General features: G+C 53.4%; 1 protein-coding gene across 5 annotated transcripts in view; it reads left to right on the top strand.

Annotated features, from left to right (window-relative positions):
- LOC121338186 (ankyrin repeat and fibronectin type-III domain-containing protein 1-like) overlaps positions 1-20,477 on the top strand; it is a 252,262-nt gene that overhangs the window by 184,225 nt on the left and 47,560 nt on the right. The window lies entirely within an intron of this gene.

The raw sequence follows: 20,477 nt of genomic DNA, 5'->3' as shown, positions 1-20,477 counted from the left end.
AGCAGTGGGAAGCAGCAGGGAGCTGGGGATTAGCAGAAGTGGGAATCTTCTGAGGGGTATCTCATGGCATGGCAGAGGGTTGCTCTGGACATTTGCAGTGGGTGCAGGAGTTCAGCTGATCTCCTGCCAGTTCAGAACAGGCAGGTCCAGGCTGTTCCTCCGGGCTGTGGAGGGAGTTTGGACAGGGCCCCAAGGAGGAGCAGTGCTGGCAGGGATCTAACAGGAGCTCAGGCCTCGAGGAGCCATCACCCTGCTGCTTTTCACTGTGGCCTCTGGGCTCCCTGCCCAGGCTAACATTGCTGTTTGCTTGGGAAGCTGGAAACTGGTACCAGTTTGTACCCGGGGATGAGAGCAGGGCCCCTGCGAAAGGCCTGGCTGTCCTGCTCTGGTCCCCTCCCCACGGCATGCTGTGCCTGGGAGGCAGCAGTGCATGCTGTGCCTGGGAGGGCAACAGTGCATGCTGTGCCTGGGAGGCAGCAGTGCATGCTGTGCCTGGGAGGGCAGCAGTGCATGGTGTGCCTGGGAGGCAGCAGTGCATGCTGTGCCTGGGAGGTCCTGCTGAGGACTGTGCCTCTGGTGAAGTCTGGATGAACAGCGCTCTTATTCATTTTCTTTTTTGTTGCTCCTTGGGAGAGAGTGCCCACCCTGGGCTCCTCTGCCCACTGGGCCTGGAGGATCATGGTGGGATGCTCTGCACACAGAATGGGTCCAGAGGAGGCTACAAAGATGCTTCCAGGGCTGGGCCCTCTGCTCTGGAGCCAGGCTGGGAGAGCTGAGGGCATTCAGCCTGGAGAAGAAAAGGCTTCAGTGGCACCTCATTTCAGCCTTGCAGTACTTGAAAGAGCTTATTAAAGAGAGGGAGAGTGTCTTGTTTACATGGACAGAGAGTGACAGGACAAAAGGGAATAATTTTAAAGTAAAAGAGGAGATCAAAATTGATTGTTGGGGAGAAATTCTTCCCTGGGAGGGCGGGCAGGCCCTGGCACAGGGTGCCCAGAGCAGCTGTGGCTGCCCCTGGATCGCTGGCAGTGCCCAAGGCCAGGCTGGATGGGGCTTGGAGCAATCTGGGATAGTGGCTGGGGTCCCTGCCATGGCAGGGGGTGGAACAAGATGAGCTTTAAGGTCTCTTCCAACCCAAACTATTCTGGATCCATGGTTTTTCAGGACACAGATACCCTGGATGGCATCAGGACCCTTGATAAACCAGAATGAAATATGTTGTCCCAATAAAGGTTTGGGCAAGGATTTGGTTTTAGTGGTCCCTGGAGCCCAGGGGACAGCAGGAGGAGTTGCTGGGTCTCGCTGAACTCATTTCACCCTGCGCTGGATGCACAGGCCATGGGAGCACTGGACCAGCCCCAGGCCCTGTACCTGCTCTCCCCTGGGAATGGCCTTCCTGCACCTGGTATAAAATAAAGTCCCAGGTTTCATTGTTTCTCTGCAGCTTTTAATGTGTTAAGTGAGTTTGGAGTGTAGGCTCTTACTGTGGCAGTTGTCATAGAAACTTGCAGGGCTTTTTTTCTCTGATCCCCCAGCCCCTTTCTTTACACCAAAGCAGGGTTGGATTTTGTCCCCCCTGTAATTTCAATTCCATTCCAATTAAAAACCTGCCTGGGCCTGATTCCCTGTCTCCAGCACTGCCACACAAGGACTCAAAGTCTTTCTGTCATGCTTCCTGTTGTCTCAGCTGAAGGGCCTTGTTCCCCTGCACTGTGCACTTCCCTGAGGGGATTCTGTCCCTATGAAATGCCAGCAGGGGTTGGGTCTCAGCCCTTGTCCCCCTGCAGAGCCTCTGGGCAGCACAAGACTCCTTGCTCACCATCGGGTCCCTCTCCTTGCTGCTTTTTCCGGGAGCAGAGTGGGCATGGCTCCTCTGTGCCCAAGCACTGGGGCTCCCTGGGCCATTGGTGTGGACATGAAGATGGCATCTGCCTGCCCTGCTGCTCTGAGCCCGGGGCTGCCTTCCCTCTGGTGCTGGGAGGACGATGGGGCCAGCTCAGCACTCAGGCTGGCACAGGAGCCATCTAAGCACCAGCTGCAGCCCTGCCACGACTGCAGCGGCTGGCATTAATCATGGAAAGGGAATTGAGCGTAGGAAGATGGGCATTTTTAACAAATAACCAAGCCTGCTTTCTCCCCTAAGCAAGAGAGCAAAATGTTTGCTGCAGTGAGTCAACACAGAGATGCTTTAGCTACGGGAGGAACCACTGCCACCCGCAGCAGCCATTGGTCCCAAAGACAGCCAGGAGCAGAAGGGAGAAGTGGGGAGAGGAGTTTCCTGAGCTGCTTAGCCAGCAATCCCTGCTGGGCTTTCTCCCAGACAGAGGGATCCTTTCCCTCATGCTTTTTCTGGCACAAGACTTGATGGGGATTCCTTAAGCGTAGCTGGACTTGTAGCTCAGAACTTCTGCTTTGAGGAGCTCAGTGCCACCCCAGCTCCTCATGGCTCCAAGGCCAGGACTATCTCATGGGATCCCAGAATAGTTTGGGTTGGAAGGAACTTGAAAACTCATCCAGTTCCACCCCTTGCCATGGCAGGGACACCTTCCACTATCCCAGGCTGCTCCAAGCCCTGTCCAGTCTGGCCTTGGACATTTCCAGGGATCCAGGGGTAGCCACAGCTGCTCTGGGCACCCTGTGCCAGGGCCTGCCCACCCTCACAGAGAACAGTTTCTTCATGGCATTTACTCCAAACCTGCTCTTTGTCACTTTAAAATCATTAAACAGCCCTCCTGAGCCTTCATCCTGTGCATGGCAGGAGTCAGCCCTGGAGCTCCAGTTGTCTGCTGGGATTAATCTGAGTGGGATTTAGGTCTATTAGATCACTCCTTTGGCCTCCCGTGTGCTGCAGGGATATGAATTGCCCTCAAGCTCCTGTAGAGGTTTTTGTTGCCTTCTGAGAGTTATCTAATTCTCTGAGCATCCTGAGATGTATCTAATCCTTACCCAAAACTTGCTAGAATTTGCTGGGCTCCACTTCCCTGTCCCTGCCTCCTGGCACGTCTCGCTGATAAAAGCAGTTGGCACCACTCTGGTTTTTGGTGGGTGGCAGATTTTTATCAATAAACTCAATATAGCTCAAATCTTTTACAGCATGGTATTTTCTCCAGCCACCAGATCAATTTTGTGACTCATCCCTCCAGGCTCTGCTGTTTTAGTGTACCCTTTAAACATGGACACCTTAATTGCAGGAGTGGCAGTGGCAGTCCCAGCAGTGCAGTATGTGCAGCTCTCCTGCTCTCTCACAAGAACTGCATCAGCTTTTTTCATTACAGCATCACATTAGAGCCTTGTGCTGGGCTGCTCACCCGTGGTGACCCCTGACCCTTTCTGGAGGCTCCCTCTTGTCTGGGATCCAGTCTCTGTTCGAAAATACAGCCTGAAATCCCTCTCCCAGGCTGTGTTATCCTGGGCTGGGCTGCATTATCATGTACAGTGTTTGAATAGGCTCAGCATTACCAGGCATTTCCCTCTCTCCTCATCAATATTTACCATTCCATCAATCTTCCTGTTATCTGCTAATTTTTTGAGCGAGGATTTTGTATTTCCATCGTGATCATCAATGGAAATATCGACTGGTGTGTTCCCTGTGGAGCCTCGCTAACGATTCCCCATTGACACCTTCTGTGTGAGACCTGTCAGCCGGCTCTAAATCTGTTTAAAGTGCTTGATTTGGGCTGCATAGCCCCAGCTTCTGAAATGGGAGCCTCAAGGAGCATTGACAGCTCTGCCTGCGCAGCCGGGAGGTGCACAAGGCCTTTCCTGCAAGCCAGTGTTCATTACAGTGTGACATCAGGCTCATCTGACAAGATCTCTCCCACCAAGACACACCAGCTGACTCTAATTAGAACTTATATCCTTTAATTATTTCTTAATTTAATTCCAGATGAGCCCTGCCTTCTGGGTCCTATATGGGGCTGACCGTTTGGTTGGTAACTAGGTCACCCTTGCTGCCGGGTGGGAATGTTGGGGAGAAGGAGCCATTTCCATCTGGATGTGGTAGCCTGACCTTGGCTCAAAACAAGCAGCAGAGCCCAAAAACCTCTCCTCTTCCCAGCTTTTGGTATGTGTTGGCTGTGCTGGCTTCTTGGTGCTATTTGGCCGCATTTGATACACATGGATGCTAATGATTCAGGAGAGCTTCATCTCTCCTAGGAATTAAGTTTACTCACATTTTTTTCCCCAAACACGGGATGAATATGGACTATGTTTTCCTTTTCTGCATCATTTGAGCACTCCTACAGATTCTGCTTTAAAGTAGCCCCAGTGATCCCTAAAACCAGACCTATTGCTAGCCTTTGGCCCCCAACAGCAGATTTTCCATGTCCAGCCACATATTTTCCCTTTCTTTAGTTTCCCTAATAATTTTCCTATACATTGTAATATTTAATTTGTATTGACCACTCTATTCTGCACTCCGTGGCAGGAGGTTGGAGCTAGATGGAACCCAAACTGTCCCATGGTTCCATGATTTTACTGCTGGCTCTGAGAGTCTCCCAGTGCGGTAACACATTATTTCTTATCCATTGGGAACATGCATTTAAGGCTGAGCTCCTGCAGCTGGCTTAGGTATGATGTGCTGTGCCTCACCCCAGTCCTTGGTGAGAAGGTTTATTCAAGCACCAACTGCTAAAAGATCTGTAATTCCACAGAAGAACGTATAATGGTGTGCACTGTAAGTGTGCAGTGCCCTCCTCTTCACTCGCTGCCACCCTCCCACGCAGGCACTGCGATCACGTTCAGCAGCGGAGCAGCTCGAGGCATGCTGAGTGCCTTCAGTTTCTGCTCATGGGGGAAAATTTCCCTTTCCTCATTCTCCGTTCTCCACCTTGCTGCCTCACATCATCTCTAGAGCTTGTCTCTCAGCACAGCACAAGCAGGGCTCTGATACAGTTTCTTGGAACAGCTGCGGATTAATCTGGGTTTTTATTCAAATACCACTGTGGTATTTTCTCTCCCTGCTCCCACCTGCAGGGCCACATTGACAGCTGGGCACTGGAGAATCACGCTGGGCTGGAAGGGCCCTTAAGGATCATCTAGTTCTACCCCTCTGCCATGGGCAGGGACACCTTCCACTGTCCCATGTATCTCCAAACCCCGTTCTTGGAACACTTCCAGGGATGCAGGGCCAGTCACAGATTGTGTGAGCCATCAGCTGGATCCTGGAGCTCTTCCTTTGGGAGGGACAATCAGGTGGGACTGGCCTGTGGTTGGCAGCCTGCAGAGGGACGTGGCAGTACTGCTAATCTGCTCAGGGAAAAGTGTGACTAAGGGTGTTGCAGGGGGAAACATGCTGTCTTTCCTGCATCCTGACAGAGCCGTGGGCATGGAGGGTGACCCAAGGATTTCAGCTTTCCTGCAGCTTTCTGGCGTTGGCAGACACAGCATTTAGGGTGGTGTGGTGGCTGTGCAGTGGGAAGGGATTAAGGTGAGGGTGCTTATTTGTCTCTTCAGGCTTAGGACATCATGTGAAAGGGCATCACGACCAGCATTCCATCTAATTTATGGTGAAATGAATTCTTACCTCCCCATGGACTGCACAGGGAGCTTGGGCAGACAGTGCAGAGCTCTGCCATCAGTGCTGCCTCTGGTGGCTTCAACACATCCTGAATGTAGGACGAGCTGATAATAATCACTGAAGAATCATGGAATCCCAGAATGGTTTGGGTTGGAAGGGACCTTGAAGCACATCTAATTTCACCTCCCACCATGGCAGGGGCACCTCCCACTGTCCCAGGCTGCTCCAAGTCCTGTCCAGCCTGGCCTTGGACACTGCCAGGGATCCAGGGGCAGCCACAGCTTCTCTGGGCACCCTGTGCCAGGGCCTGGAACCATGAATAATGGTATTCACACCTAAATTAAAGACTTGACTGAATCAAGCTGTGGACAGCCCTGGCAGGCTGACTTCAGGTAGACTTTGGAGCATTTTACTGATGAATTGTGGGAGATCAGTTCAACCCCCAGACACAGGAAAACACCACCTTGCCCCACAGTAAATGGAAATGTGTGGGTTGCTTTGAGGAAATGGGCTGAAGAAGCAGAAGAAAGGAGCTCTGGGACCTGCAAATTCCCATTTTTAGATTTGAAATAGAAAAGCCTTCCCAGCAAATGCTTCAAGAACACCTCTGGAGCTGACAGTTCTCAAGCAGGGTCTGTTGGAGGTTTTCCTTTGCAGTTTGAGGTAGGAAGGAAAAAGTACCCAGGGGAAAGCTCAGCTGCACTCATTGTCCCCTCGGATGTCAGAAGTGCTTTGTTTTCCAGAAGTGCTTATTATTCATACAGTGTCTCACCAGGCAGCTGGAACACAGTTCCAGCGTGGGGTTGATCCTGGCGTGGGCTCTGCCATGGAGCTGTGCCATGGCTTTTCCCTCCTTGTGGGACATCCCAGCAGAGCCAGCAGTGGTGATGGGTGCCTGCCTTTGGCACCACTGCCAGGGGTGGTTGGGTCATCTTTTCCCCACGGTGTTCCTCTTTTGTCCCTCTGCATCCTAGCCCACCATTTGGCAGATGCGGGGCTTAGTTTTGCTGTCCTGAGGGTGCTCCCAGCAGTGATGTTCCCAAAGGAGGCACAGCACGAGAGCTGCTGTCTCCAGATGTGTCCAGGCAGTCCCTCTGCCTGCACAGTGTCTTCACTGCCTGCCTCGGCTCCCAGTTGTGCCAGACCCCTATTGTGCAGTTTGTCCACTTGGCTTTGCCACTTCCATCCCAACTGAATGGTTCTGAGGACTCTGCTTCTGGGCTTTTATCATGTTTCTCTGTTCTCTCACCTCCCCTCAGCTGGACTGTGGTGCTGAAAACTCTGGTGTGAACTCAGACTCAGACTCCCAACCAGTTTCTAGCCATCTCAGACTGGTCTCTCACCATCTTGGCTTTGCTGCTGTAAATCAATGGCTTCATGAGCCATGAAGCTCCTCTCAGAAGGCTGGCAGGAGGAGCGTGGCTGCTTCTGCAGACATTGGCTCTGCCTCATTGGGAGTTCCCTGTGGAGTCAATCCCACCTTTCTCTGGGATCTTGATGGCTGGCTGGAGCCCCCAGTGCTGTCTGCAGGAGGGACCACGTGCATCCCAGCAGGGATGGATCCCACCTTCTCCCAGCAGAGCAGAGCGTGGCCCTGGGCCATCTCTGGCCCCGAGGGGACATGGGAGGGGCTGTCAGCCACAGCGAATGAGAAACTGTCAATATTTGTACACAAAGGCCATGCTGAAATCCCTATCCCAGTCCAGACATCAGAGGTGTCAGTTTTGATTTCCCAAACACAGAGAGAGCCCTTTCAGCCCCAGCCTGCTCAGACACTGCAGCTTTAATGTCCCAGCACCCAGCGTGTTTCCACTCCCCTCAAATGCATCAATCAGGTCTCGGTGAGGCTCTGAAAGAGCCAGTTTGTTAAACAAACACACTTAGTGTAAAAAGTTTATTCCAGTTAATTGGGACTTCATTGCAATGGAAACAAATTACCCAGCTGTCATCTGCCAAGGCAAACAGCAGCGGGGGAGCAGGGGTCCTGGCCAGGCGGGAGACAAACAGTCATCTCAGGCAACCTTATTTATGGCCTTTTTATGTATTTCTGTATTTATTTGGACATTCCTGAGCTGGAGAGCTGGGCTATTGCCGAGCTGCATGCCCCAGCACTTGCATAGTGCAGGTTCTCTGCTCTGGGGCTCCTGGGCAGAGAGCTGGCACTGGCCGGGTGGGCACTGCCATGGGGACCCCCGGGCTGGGGCCTGGGTCCCTGGGTAGATCCCTCCAGGCATGTCCAGGGCTCTTGCTTCACAGCCAGAGAGGAGGTGCAGGATGGGAATGTCAGGGCCAGCTGCTGGTCCCTGGAGGCTGGGGATGTGAGGGAAGTGGGGCTCCCTGCAGGGAGCAGTGGGGTAGGGAAGCACCGAGGAGGGGCTGATGGCCACTGGGAACTTCGCTCCTGTGCCTCTACAGTTCCTTGCCAGCGCTAAACCTACTGCACCTCGCAGGGGTGCCCTGTGTCAGCAGGGACCCCACGGGTGGGTCCCCAGCCCCACGCCGGTGCTGTTCTCCCCTCCCAGCCCAGGGAAGTACTTTGTGGCAGGAGAGTTGGGAGCACTGCCTGATGAGGCTCCCACTCATTCCCAGCTCATTTGATTTAACAGACGCCCTGTCAACACCCTTTTCCCCTTCCTGGAGTTTTTATGGCAAAGAGGGAGCGAGGAGTGGGGATGGGGGAGGCAGGCAGCCGGGAGGCAGGCAGGGAGCACCCCGGGAGCCAGGCAGGATGGGACTGGGTCCCGCAGGAAGTGACAGATAAAGTGACAGATAAAGCCCTGGGATTAGCAGCGTGTATCGTGTCAGGGGAGCAGCGTCCCCTTTCCCGCAGCACTCGTTACCCGAGCTGAGCCGTGCTGGGGGAGGCAAGGGCAACACATGGAATTACCTCCTCCTCCCCAGCTCCTGTCCCTGCTCCTGGGGTGGCCTGTCCTTGCCTCATGTCCCTCCAGTTCTGCCCTTTGGATCCGGGGGGGCTGTGCCGCGGCTGGGGTGAGGACAGGGATGGGTGCAGCCCCCACAGCACATCTCTGCTTGGCCGTGGACATGTCATCGTGTGTGGATGGCAGCCTGGAGGGTGGGGATGGCACGAGTGTGGGGGCTCTCCCAGTCCCCCTGGATGCATCCTTCCCTGCTGGCCTTGGGCATGTGGAGGACGGGAGCAGCTCTCTGCCCGTGCGCTGGGACCTTCCAGCGAGCTGGGAATTCTCTTGTGTGCCTGGTGAACAAACCAGGGCTCCTCCACCCTGCTGACTTACCACATCCAGGACAGATTCTTCTGGTCCTGTGAAGTCCTCAAATTCACATTTGAATTTCACATTGCAATTGAGTTGCCATCCAGAGCCTTTTATTCACTTTCCAAGAGTGTTTCTGTTACTTTGCAATTGTGAGATAATCGTGACCTGCACTCTGAGGTTTCTGTCAGTGATAGCACATGTTCAGGGGTGGAAGGCCTGGATTGGGATATGCATCCTTGGAGGGGTCTGGGGTGGGGGGAAATATCAGACCCAAGCACTGATAGATACAGAGATGAGTCCTAAGATCAGACTGATCTTACCAGAGGGATGTGGGAAAGATGGTGACCAGAACTGGAAAGAACACAAGATTTGGCTCCATTTCTGGAGCTTGGAATGGAGTGGAGGGGGGATTGGCCAGTTTGGCTGAAGCATCTTGGTTGCCTGGAGTCAGCTGGCCCATCTTGAGAGACGATCTGAAACCACAAGGTAAGAAACAACAGGGAAACAATGCCACACTTCCCTGTATGGGAGCTGGTGTGTGTTGGAGGCAGAGGCAGCGGTGCCCCCTCAGTCCCACATTCCTGCGGCCCCACTCTGCAGGATCTTTGGTGGGCAGAGCCAGGGCTCAGGATGTCAGGCACCTCCCTCCTCCACCTGGCAACCCTCTATTATTAGGGATTTTAGCTTTCTGTTTCTAGATTGATTTGTTGGTGGTGGTTATTTTTAGCTCCTCCAGTGCCTTGCAGATTCCTCGAGGGATTCTTTCTTTGCCTCTCCCTCCCACAGGTTTGTTTGTAATGGAGCTGCCTTGATTTGAGCCACAAGTGAGAGGTTCCAGCGCCGGTGGGGGCTATGCTGCCCACTCAGGGAGCAGATCTCCCTCTGTGGTTTAACTCAGCTTGATGTGTCCATGGGGTACTTCCCTGTGCTGGGAAGGGGCATCACTCCCCACTACAGCCACGGGTGTGGGTACTGTGCAGTCCCCACCCAAAATCACTGCTAGAGCACCCTGGGTGGCTCCTTGTGCCATTGCTTCTCTCACCACTGCCTTCCCCGAGAGTTCTCTCTTTTCACTACCCATGGGGAGAAATTCAGACCAGCATCACTGTACGTGGAAACAAACCCCAGGCTCCTCCTGCAGCTCCACAGCCAGGCTGGATGGAAATTTTTCAGCATATTTTAAAGCCCAGCACAAAGTAATTCAAAACAAGTTGCGTGTATATTTTGGACTCTGGCAGGGCTGTTGTTATCGCCTTTCTTCGCCCGCTGGCTGTCCCAGACAACGGTTCACTTTGAGTGTAGCCTTCTGCTGAGCAGGGGGCAATGTTTTCATTCCTAATTTACAGCATCCATCCCATGGGGCTCCAGCCCCGTCTCCCACTGAGCCCAGCCCAGCCAGCAGCCCGGAGCTCACCTGTCACCACCAGCTCCAGGGCTGCATTAATGTTCCCTAGAAAATGTGACTCTCTTTGGACTCAGCTGCTTCTGCTCACCCTGGGTTGACGCTTGGTGGGGCATGTGTGAAGGCACAGTTTGTGCTCTGTTTTTTCCAGGATTTTTGTTATTTTGTAGAGCGGAGTGAGTTGTGCTTGTTTTTAAATGCCTAAAGTATAGATTGGCATTCAATATAGATTTGCTGTTTTTCCTGGGGAGAGGCAGTCCTGGGAGGTTTTACTCTGGTACAGCTTTGGTGGTGGCATCTCCATCACATCCAGGAAAGTGTTTTTCTGGAGCACTGATCTCCACAGGCTGCTCTTACCTGGGAGATGAGCGCATGCTGAAGTGTTTCTTTGGACTTGCTCCTGTTAAAGCAGTCCCTTCAGTGGCCAAGGAGTTGAAGCCTGAAAACCACTAAAGTTTTCAAGCAAACCATTCAAGCAAACCTGAAAACCACTTGCAAGGCCACAAACAGCTCCTCTTCTGTGTGGATTAACCAGCTCCAAGGAGGTGTGAGGAGAGAGGACACCAGGGCCACTCGTCTCCAAGGAATGTGCTGAAAAAAAATACAGGGATCTGTGTCTGCATGGTGCTCTTAGTGGCTTGCAGAGTCCTGGTTCGGCTATCAACTAACTGCTTTCCATCAAGATAGGGTGGTGGCTGGCTGAAATCATACCCAGAATTAGCAGAGGGCCTTGGGATACCTCTGTGATGAGCCTAAAACCAGACTCTGCTTTAATGGAGTAACCTGGTGCTGGAGGTGAAAGTTCTGGAATGTGTACCCAGCATTCACAGTGCACTTTCTTCATTCTTGGCTGTTTTCCTTGGGGTTGAATGGCAGCTTTTCTAGGGCTGAAGTTGTCATTGAGGTTTTCCTGATCTTTAATTTTATAACGCTCATTAGCACAGCTCCTGTCAAAGAACAGCAAGTTCCTTCCCTGTGCTCACTGTCTCCCTGGTTAATAACCCTTTGCTGCTTTGGTTCTTTTGGAAAAAGGTACAGGAGCTTTGGGAACGACTCCTGGTATAATACCCAGATGTCAGCATTGTTAGTGAGATCTGAAGAGTGGCGTTAATTCAAAGGGATATGACTGCAGAAGGCCCAGGGTACCTGTTGGGAGGCATTGAGCCAACCTGTCTCAAACCACAGCAGTGCCTGTGTGTTCCTCCAGCTGCTGAGAGGTGCTCTGAACCCACATGGTTGCTTTTCCTTTCAGGAATGGCCCATAACAGCAGCTTCCTGCTCCTCCCTTCTCTCCCTGAGGTTCTGCTTTGAAGGTGTCCATTCCTGAGGCTTGTTGGTGCCATGAAAAGGCTCTGTCAGGGTCGGGCAGTGCAGGAGAAGACCTGCAGTGCAGGAGGCACATGCTGTGCTTTGGCTGGGCTTGGCTGGGACGCAGTCCTGGTTTCTGAGCATCTGCTCTGCTGCTGAAGCCCCCATCATCTTCCTCAGCTGGGTTTTATCAGCTCTGAGGTACAGAACAAGGGCTCCAAACTGAGGTTTGAGGTGAGTGGGGACAACCATTGCAAGGCCACAGTGCAGACCTTGCCTTGGGAGAGGTGGAGCAGGTGCTGGCATTCACCCCAGAGCATGGCCTGTGGGTATTTCCTGGAGTTTGGGAGCCTCAAGACAGGGAGCTGGCTGTGTCCGCTGCATGGTTTCAGTCAATCTGGATTTAGTTCCAGGAGAAATCAGGATTGCTGTGTGAGTTTGGCAGTCAAGGAGAAGGAAGCAAGAGGCACCAGCATCATGTCCTCAATCTTGGTAGGTCTTCAGCTTACGTGCCCTGGCCTCAACCATTTCAGGGTGCCCTTTCCACTGCCTGTGAAGGCACAGCTGGCCCAGAAACATTCTAGCCACTCTTCTCCAGAGCAGAGGGCTCAGCTCTGCAAAACCAAGGTGTCTGTCTGCAGAACCTCCAGAACCTTAGCTCTGGGCTGTAGTGTTGTGTGGACCTGCTGTCTCGTCACACCAGAGTGGTGCTGAGGAGTTGAAAGGCCCAGCTCTGTGACAGCCTGGATGGAGTGGCTGTGAGGTGAGAAGGGTGCTGTGTCCTGGGGACCTGCCTTGTGTGGCGTTCCCACCCCACGGGCAGTGTTTGGCGAGCACCAACGTGTGGTGTTTGCAACAATGTGCGAGGCATTCTGCTCTGGAGCGGGACGATGCCACAGCGGGAGAGCATCCATGCAATAGCATCCATGCTGCCATTGCCAGTGTGAAGGCTCCACCTCTTCTTTGTTCTTCAGGGCTACAGGTCTTCCCCAAGGACAAGGTCTCCTGTGGTTTATCTTTGCTTTCCAAGTGTCAGAAACCCCTTCTGAGGCCTTCAGGCCTTCAGCAGCTAGCAGAGCACACCGTGCTGGGGTGGTTGTGTCAGCTGGTGCCAGGTCTGATGCTGTGGGTTTCTCCCCGCGGTTCTGTGTCAGGGTGCGTCGGTGGGCAGCTGTTGTCCTGTGTCACACAGGGCCTTGCACAGCCACGGGGCAGTCTTGTGCTCTGGCCTGTGAAGCCCAAGCCCATGATACAAAGCAGGTAGTGAGAAAGTCACCTGCCTGGCTCGTGTCTCCAGTGCTGGCTTCACCTAGGTTGTGGTCTTTGCTGCAGGATTCCTTGGTTGGAATGAAAGTATTTCCTGCATCACTCCACGTTCAGTCCAGGATGATGCACAGCCTCTCACATCTCTGTCCCCCCACCACTGCCCCTCCACCCCAGGGCATTTCAGGTGTGGCAGTGCCTCATTTGGAGGGTGTCACATCACATGCCACTGGCTCTCCTGCTGGGAGGTGGCTCTTGCATGCAGGGTGTCTTACATTGGAATAAAGTGCCTTTCAGCAGCCTGGCTGGCACAGCTGTCCTTCATGGGCTCAAAGAAATGGGCCCAGAGGTGATTAAATGCTGCCGGTGCAGTGTGAACAGCTGCCTTCTGAGGAGTTCAGCTCCCCATGGGTGTTCAAACAGCGAAGGCCAACCCTTGTAGCCCTTGGGAATAGGGGGATAATAAGAGTTTATGGGGAAACTGAGGCACAGAGGTTTTAGCTCACAGGCGAGGCCGTGCTCCAGCCAGGTTCCCAGCCCTGGAAATGGCTTTGGCCTGTCCCTCTTGGCCTCTGCTGCAGTGCATCCCTCTTCCCAGTTATCAACACCTGGTTTTTGGGTTGCCCTTCTCTGGGTGCCTCTCACTCTCCCTCGCTGTGGGGCTGGAGTCCCTCATGCCCCAGACGCCAAGGAGTTCTCCTCTCACTTGGCTGCAGAAATGGGCTCAGCATCCCAGAAATTCAGGCTTTGTAGCGGGAGCCAATAGTCACACAACCTCCATCCAGAAACCATCATTATCAGTGGCTTGCTTTTTCTGGGTTTCTTTGAACTACAGCTCCCAGGATGCCCGAAGATATGCAGACATCCCGAAGACAGTGGTTTCTCATAAACTTTTGGGGTTTCATGCTTTGCAAGCAGGAATGTTTTTATTGCGTCGCAAATCCCTTCAAGTCCCTCAAACCTCCATGGCAGCCGTGGGGGCCGGAGCCGGCTGCGCGGGAGGCATGCCAAGGGCTTTTCTCTCCTGCATTTTTCCCCTTCTTGCAAGAGGGACCTTTGTAACTCCCTGTCATGCCTTTTCAAGGAAAATTTTGGACTGGGAGGAAGTTTGAAGAAGCCGTGGTTTGCCTGTAGGGATGTGTTTCCCATTCTCCTGGTCCCCATTATTTCAAGGGCTGCTCAGCAGCGTCCTGTGTCCCCATGAGTATTGAAGTGCCTTGGGCAAGGTGGGGAAGGGTGTTCACTGAACTGAGAAGAACTGGGACACAGGGAAGAGAAAAAGATGCAGATTCCTGCACCAGTGCAATGAGCCCAGGAGACTGGGATTTAATTCTGACGTGCTTACAAATCCTGAGGGAAAACCAGAGAGGAAGGTTTTTGTTTAGCATGGACAGGTGTGGTTGGAACTGTGGCCTGGAGGGTCTCCACCCCCAGCCCCCAGCCAGATCCACCCCAGGAGCCAGGGCAAAGTTCCACAGGTGCCCCCGCAGGTCTGCATCTTCCTGCAACCCATCCTGGGACCAGGAGATGCTGGCAGCAGAGTGGGCTCTGTGGTGTGGGCCCAGCTGTCCCTAATAATCACTTATTCCCTGCAGGAGAGGAACCGCAGAGGGCAGATTAAGGCTGTGGTAACACGGTGGCATTTTATGGTCACATTCTTCTGACCATTAAAGTACTTCAGTGAATTTTTCTTGTTTGGTGCTGGTGAGCACCAGTGTTACATCTCATAATCAGACTTGTGGTATTTTGCCATTCTCTTTTTACCCTTTGGTTGCCCAGGATCCTCCATAGGTTGGGATTTAATCCGTTTTAACTTCTTTGGTAGGCCTTTACCAGTTTGAGGAACTTTGTGAGTGAAACAGAGAGGTACTGGGTGCCGTTGGGGGTCACTAGAACCCCCAGATACCCAGATGGTGCAGATGCAGCAGAATCATGGGTCAGGCTGTGTGTGCCATGTGATCAGAGAGTAGTTGGGACTGGAAGGCATTTCTGGAGATCATCTTGTCCAGCCCCTGCTAAAGCACAGTGTCACCTACAGCAGGTTACACAGGATAGTGCCCAGGTGTGTTTTTAACATATTCGTGGAAGGAGACTCCCCAGCCCCTCTGGGCAGCCCGTTCCAGTGCTGCATCACCCAAAGGGACGTGTCCTGGCTTTTTACCGCTCCTGAGCACTGAGGCCAGTGAGATGCTGTCTGGTGCCTCTGGGGTCTGGGCTTATTCTCTGTCACCTTCCTCCCATCCTTCAGCCTCCCTCCAGGCCCGTGCAGGCACACTTGGGCACAGGAGCGCATCCGTGTGCCCGGCACAGCCAGCTCCCGTCACCTGCCCGCGCCCGGCGGCGTGCTCTGCAGGAGACGGGTGCCAGCCAGGAGCTGATCCATGGAGGCTGCGGCCGGCTCGCCCTAACCACATCCCTGCTCCCCGCTCCTGGAAGGGCCCGGCCGCCCGGCAGCCCAGAATAACAAGCTTTTCCATTCCTGTGCAGCGTGGGACGCGGGGCCATGGAAAACAAGAGGCGGCTCCAGCGCCAGGGCCGTGCACAGACTAAACAATGGCACATCCCCCGGGGCGTCTGTCCCCGCACAGGGAGGGCAGGCTGCAGGCACGGCTCGGCACGGCACGGCACGGCTCGGCACGGCGGGGCTGCCAGCACGGCATGGTGCTGCCTCTCCGTGTGTGGGCTCAGCTGGCAGGAGTGGACGGAGGTGAAAGTCCCAGGAGGACTGAACCCCTCAGGAACCTCCTCACCCATCCTTGTTGAGGGAACATGAACAAAAACATTGGTTGGATTTAGTCCTTTTCTTTAGTTTCCCTGCTGTCTTTTTAATTAGGATAAAAGCTGTAATTGCTAGTAGGGGAATTCTGAAAACCTGGCTCCTGGCAAGACAGGAGCAAGTCTGCACGTTCCTCTGACTTGGCACATGGACAATCCATCATGCTCACACAGTCTGCTTGGAAGAGCCCAAGTGCTCCGTCCTGCTGCTCAGGAAGGAGTGATAGATATCTTCATTAAAAACAATCACAGAGGGAAATGATAGAATTCTTAAAAACAAGCAAAGTGATGGGAATTTTGCCCAAGGAAAGGAATTTTTGACCATGTTATTTTGTCGGTTTTATTTATTTGTTGTCTGTATATGGATGGATTTTTGTGTTTAAAGTAGACTGTTAATTTTGAGAGTCAAGCACACTGGTATGTGCCAGTCATGAAATGGTCCTTGTCAATGATCTGGTTAATGGCTGGGAGTCAGAAAGATCTTTGCTTACATACAGTCATAGGATTGTGGAATGGTTTGCATTGAAAAGGACCTTAAAGCCCCTCCAGTCCCCCCCCCTGCCATGGGCAGGGACACCTCCCCCTATCCCAGGTTGCTCCAAGCCCCATCCAGCCCGGCCTTGGGCACTGCCAGGGATCCAGGGGCAGCCACAGCTGCTCTGGGCACCCTGTGCCAGGGCCTGCCCACCCTCACAGGGAACAATTCCTTCCCAGTATCCCATCCATCCCTGCTCTCTGGCAGTGGGAAGCCATTCCCTGTGTCCTGTCCCTCCATGCCTTGTCCCCAGTCCCTCTCCAGCTCTCCTTGAGCCCCTTTAGGCCCTGCAAGGGGCTCTGAGGTGTCCCTGGAGCCTTCTCCTCTCCAGGTGAGCACCCCCAGCTCTGCCAGCCTGGCTCCAGAGCAGAGGGGCTCCAGCCTCTGCAGGGTATCTCTGTGACCTCCTCTGGATTCACTGCAGCAGCTCCACATCATTCCTGGGCTGGGCCCCAGGGCTGGGGCAGCTCTGCAGGTGGGGTCTCCCTGCGGGGCAGAATCCCCCCTCCTGCTGCCACGCCGGGCTCAGCCCAGCACAGGGCGGTTCTGGGGGCACGCGGCCGGGGCAGGTCCAGCTCTCAGCCAGCAGCACCCCCAAAGCCTTCTCTTCTTTTCAGCTGTTTTACAGCACCAACATGCAACATCAGGATCTTAATGTGACAATGGCACAGGTGTGCAGATCCCAGCCTAAATATTGCTTAGAATCTGGAGAGAGAGGAAACTTCCTGATTGTCTTACATTGTCTCCAGGATCCCACCTCTTGCAAGGTCCTGTAGCCCCTTTTCAGACCACATTCATACTCCTGGGCTCTCAGCAGCTCATCCTGCTGCCTCCTTGCTGTGCCCACCCTTGGCATGCTTCCTGTGGGGGTGGGTTTCCAGCTGGCAGGTGTCTGCTCAGGGGGAGATGATACTGATGCAGGTCCAGTCCCCCCAGAGGCACAGTCATGCTGGGGTGCAGGATGACTCACCAGGCTGTGGCACATGTGCCCAGCATCTCTGTCACAGCACAGATGTTGGTCAGAGAGGGGACAGTTGTTATTGTCAAAATGCAAATGAGTAAAATTATTGTTCTGAGAAAGAATTTTTAGGGGAAGGACATGCAAATTTACCTTCCATTCTGATTGTGCATTAGTATTAAAATGCAATGTTTGAAAGCCAAAACAAAGGAACATTTTACTTTGGGATTCATCAGATGGTTCCTTCTGCTTGGATTAGCATCATATACTTTGCATCAAATGCTCTAAGTTTGAAAAAACTCTGGTTTTCAAAGAAAACAAAAAGATGTTCTAAAAATGCCAGCCATTTCCAGGGATTCTGGCTGCTGTCAGCTTTCCTTAAGTGACTGGTCTGGTGCTGAACATGGACGGGCCGGTAGGAATAGGTTTTGTGGGGCTCAGATAGGATGGAGGGTTGGGTTCCTCCTGGATGCTGTTTCAATTTGGCTTCTAAATAACTTAGAAAAGTTTGGATGTTGAGGAAAATTTCTTCACTGGAAGGAGCAGAATGGTGCTCAGGCATTGGAAGGGTGCTCAGGCACTGGAAGAGGCTCCCTCAGGCTAGGGGTGGAATCACCATCCCCAGAAAGGTTTAAAACTTCTGTGGGGATGTGTCTCAGTGGTTGCCTTGGCAGTGCTGGGGGAGTGGTCAGACTGGATGATCTGAGAGGACTTTTCCAACGTTAACAATTCCATGAAAAGCTGGGCCAGGGTTCTGCTCTGAGGCACAGGACCCCCCAGGTGTGGTGGGACCCCCAGTTTACCTGGAGGGTGGGGGCAGCCCTCACCATCGGGGGGAAGGAGTGGGTGTGGGGTCAGGAGCTGCTTGCAGACAGACAGAGGCTGTGCTGGAGGGATGGGTTGTGTTTCTCTTCTTGGCTTTCCATATAAACACCTTCCAAATAAAACTCGCCTGTCCACAGTGCTCGGAAGCAGCTGTGCTGCTTATTTAAACACACTGTAAGGTATCTCCACCCTGCTCCCCCTGCTTCCCTTCTCCTTCTGCTTTGGAATACTGACCTGCCTCGTGTTGCAGACCAGAAATAGAGACTGGCCACTGACTTGCTAATTGTAATGCAGCCTGATAATGCCAGCTATAATTAGATCAAGGTATCCAAGTCCTTTTGCTGGCAGACGTTTCTGTGACCCTGTTATCATACTTTGAAAAGAGAATCCCATCTGCTCTGCCTGACTTCTGGCTGCAGAGCCAGGACCTGCAGAGCCCAGCTTGGTCCTTTCTAGGGAATCCAGCCCAGCATCAGTCCTGGTGCCTGCATCTGCTCGGCTTGTGAAGAGTCAGGCTTGGCACAGCAGCTCTCACTGACAGGCTTTAAGCACTGATTATAGCCCCCAATATTTGGCAAATGTCAGTGACCACTGAGACTTTTGTTGTTATAAAAATCCCTTCCCCAACTTCCCAGTGACTACAGCTGTGTTGGGCTAATGAAAGGGGCTGCCCTGGGCTGTGGTTTTCAGGGGGTTGCACTCTGACCCATCTTTACTGTTTTAGGGCTATCAGAACAATGGCTCATGTTGAGGTGAGCTGTGGCAGGGGGAGGAATGGTTTAGGGTCTCAGGATCAACTTGTCTAGAGCTGCAGCCTCATATCCCAGGGCTGTCAGACATCTCTCCTTGTTCCCTTTTGATGAGCCCTCTACATTCTTTCCTTACCCTCTCATGCAAGTCCTGTCACTCTTTCCCCATCTGCAGCATCCCTGGGGTCCCTCTGCCTGGCCTTGGGAAGCCTTGGGCTGCTGCCCAGCTGCCCTGCTCTTGAGCACCCTTCTTGCTGGGTCACAACAGGCATCCCCAGCTCTGTCCCACCAGGGACAGGGTGGTTTGGGTGTGCAGCTGTGTCCTCAGCAATTGGGTGAGCCAGGGCCCTCACAGAGCTCATTCCCCCAGCACTGCTTGAGCCTTTGGCTCCTTCTCTGCAGCACCACTGAGCCTGCACATCAGATCCCCAGCCCTCTGGGACAACTCATGGGAAAGTTTGGTTGAGTGGATATGCCCAAATTCATCACTTGTTCTCAGTATGGCTGCCCACAGTTGCTCTGACATTCTGTCTGATCTGTCCTGAGCTTGTCAGGGAGGGAACTGAGACCCCCTTGAACACCAGTGTGCCCTAGCGGGGGAGAGGTTTCCTAATGTCATATCCTGCAGGCAGGCCTGGGGCTGTCACAGCAGCAGAGCTCACCAGCTAATCATGGCTGAGTCAGCCTGAGAAGTGGGACACTGAAATCCCAAAGGAAAACCAGGGACTTGGAGGAACTGGATAAGCCAGTGCCTCATCCTTTGCATAGTAGCCAAACCTCCTGAGAGGTTCTGCTGCCTTGGTAGCCCAGCTGAGCTGCTGTGCTGTTCCATGGGGCAGGCACTTCAATGCTGTGTTCTGACAGGACATCGTCCTAGACTCTCATTTCATAGAATCCTAGAAATCGTGGAGTGATTTGGGTTGGAAGGGGCCTTCATGATAATCTTGTTCCAACCCTCTGCCGTGGGTAGGGAGACCTCCCACTAGTCCAGGGTGCTCCAAGTCCCATCCAGCCTGGCCTTGGACACTTCCAGGGATCCAGGGGCAGCCACAGCTTCTGTGGACACCCTGTGCCTGGGCCTCACCACACTATAAGCAAAGAATTTCTTCCACACATCTAATCTAAATCTCCCCTCTTTTACTTTAAAATTGTTTCTGCTTGTCCTGTCACTATAAAAAGTACCCAAGTGAAAGGGCATGCTGCCTCTTTTTCAGTCCTGGGCAGTACCTGAGGAGTGGGGGGTGGGTGGGGGTTAAGCCTCCAGAGGAGCAGCAGAAGAGCAGTGTGCCACACAGACAGGAGTTCATCAGCAGAAGCCCTGGGTGGGTGACCCTGGCAGGCAGCACTGGTCATGTGCAATCAGCACCTGTCCCCAAGCTAAGGAAACATGGGGGTCGTCAGGCAGGACCCTCAGCACTTCCCAGCTCACCTGGAGCTAAGGTTTGGGCTTGGAAGATCCCTGTGGGTAGTGTCCTGTGTCAGTCCCCAAAACAGTGGTGGAAGAGCTCAGTCCGTGGTTTGTGTGTTCCAGTCATGGGCAGTGCTCACAGATTTGGGAGATTGAGGACGAGGAATGTTAGCAGAATGGAATATGTGGCTGTCTGCAGCTCACCAGACTGCCTGCATGGTCACCCCTGAGTCCCTGAAGGTTGGAGACCGGTGGCCCAAAGCACTTTCCCTCCTGCTGAGGGCAGGGGTAGGACAGCCTGGCAGCATGGGGGGTCTTGGGGCTTCCTCCTCCAAAGCTCACCTGGGGACCCCAGAAGTTTTGGTGGGACTCAGAGTAGTTTTCAGCATCCCTGCTTCTGCTTTCTGCCCTTCTCAATGGGAACAGGTAGTGAGGCAGGGCCATGCAGGGTGACAGGGGCTCATGGGGGTGCCAGCAGGGTTTGGTGACATGTCATTGCA

Source organism: Onychostruthus taczanowskii, unplaced genomic scaffold (assembly GCF_017590055.1).
Source record: "Onychostruthus taczanowskii isolate IOZ18803 unplaced genomic scaffold, ASM1759005v1 scaffold10, whole genome shotgun sequence".
NCBI classification, from domain to species: Eukaryota; Metazoa; Chordata; class Aves; order Passeriformes; family Passeridae; genus Onychostruthus; species Onychostruthus taczanowskii.
This window is presented reverse-complemented; position numbering and strand designations above follow the sequence as displayed.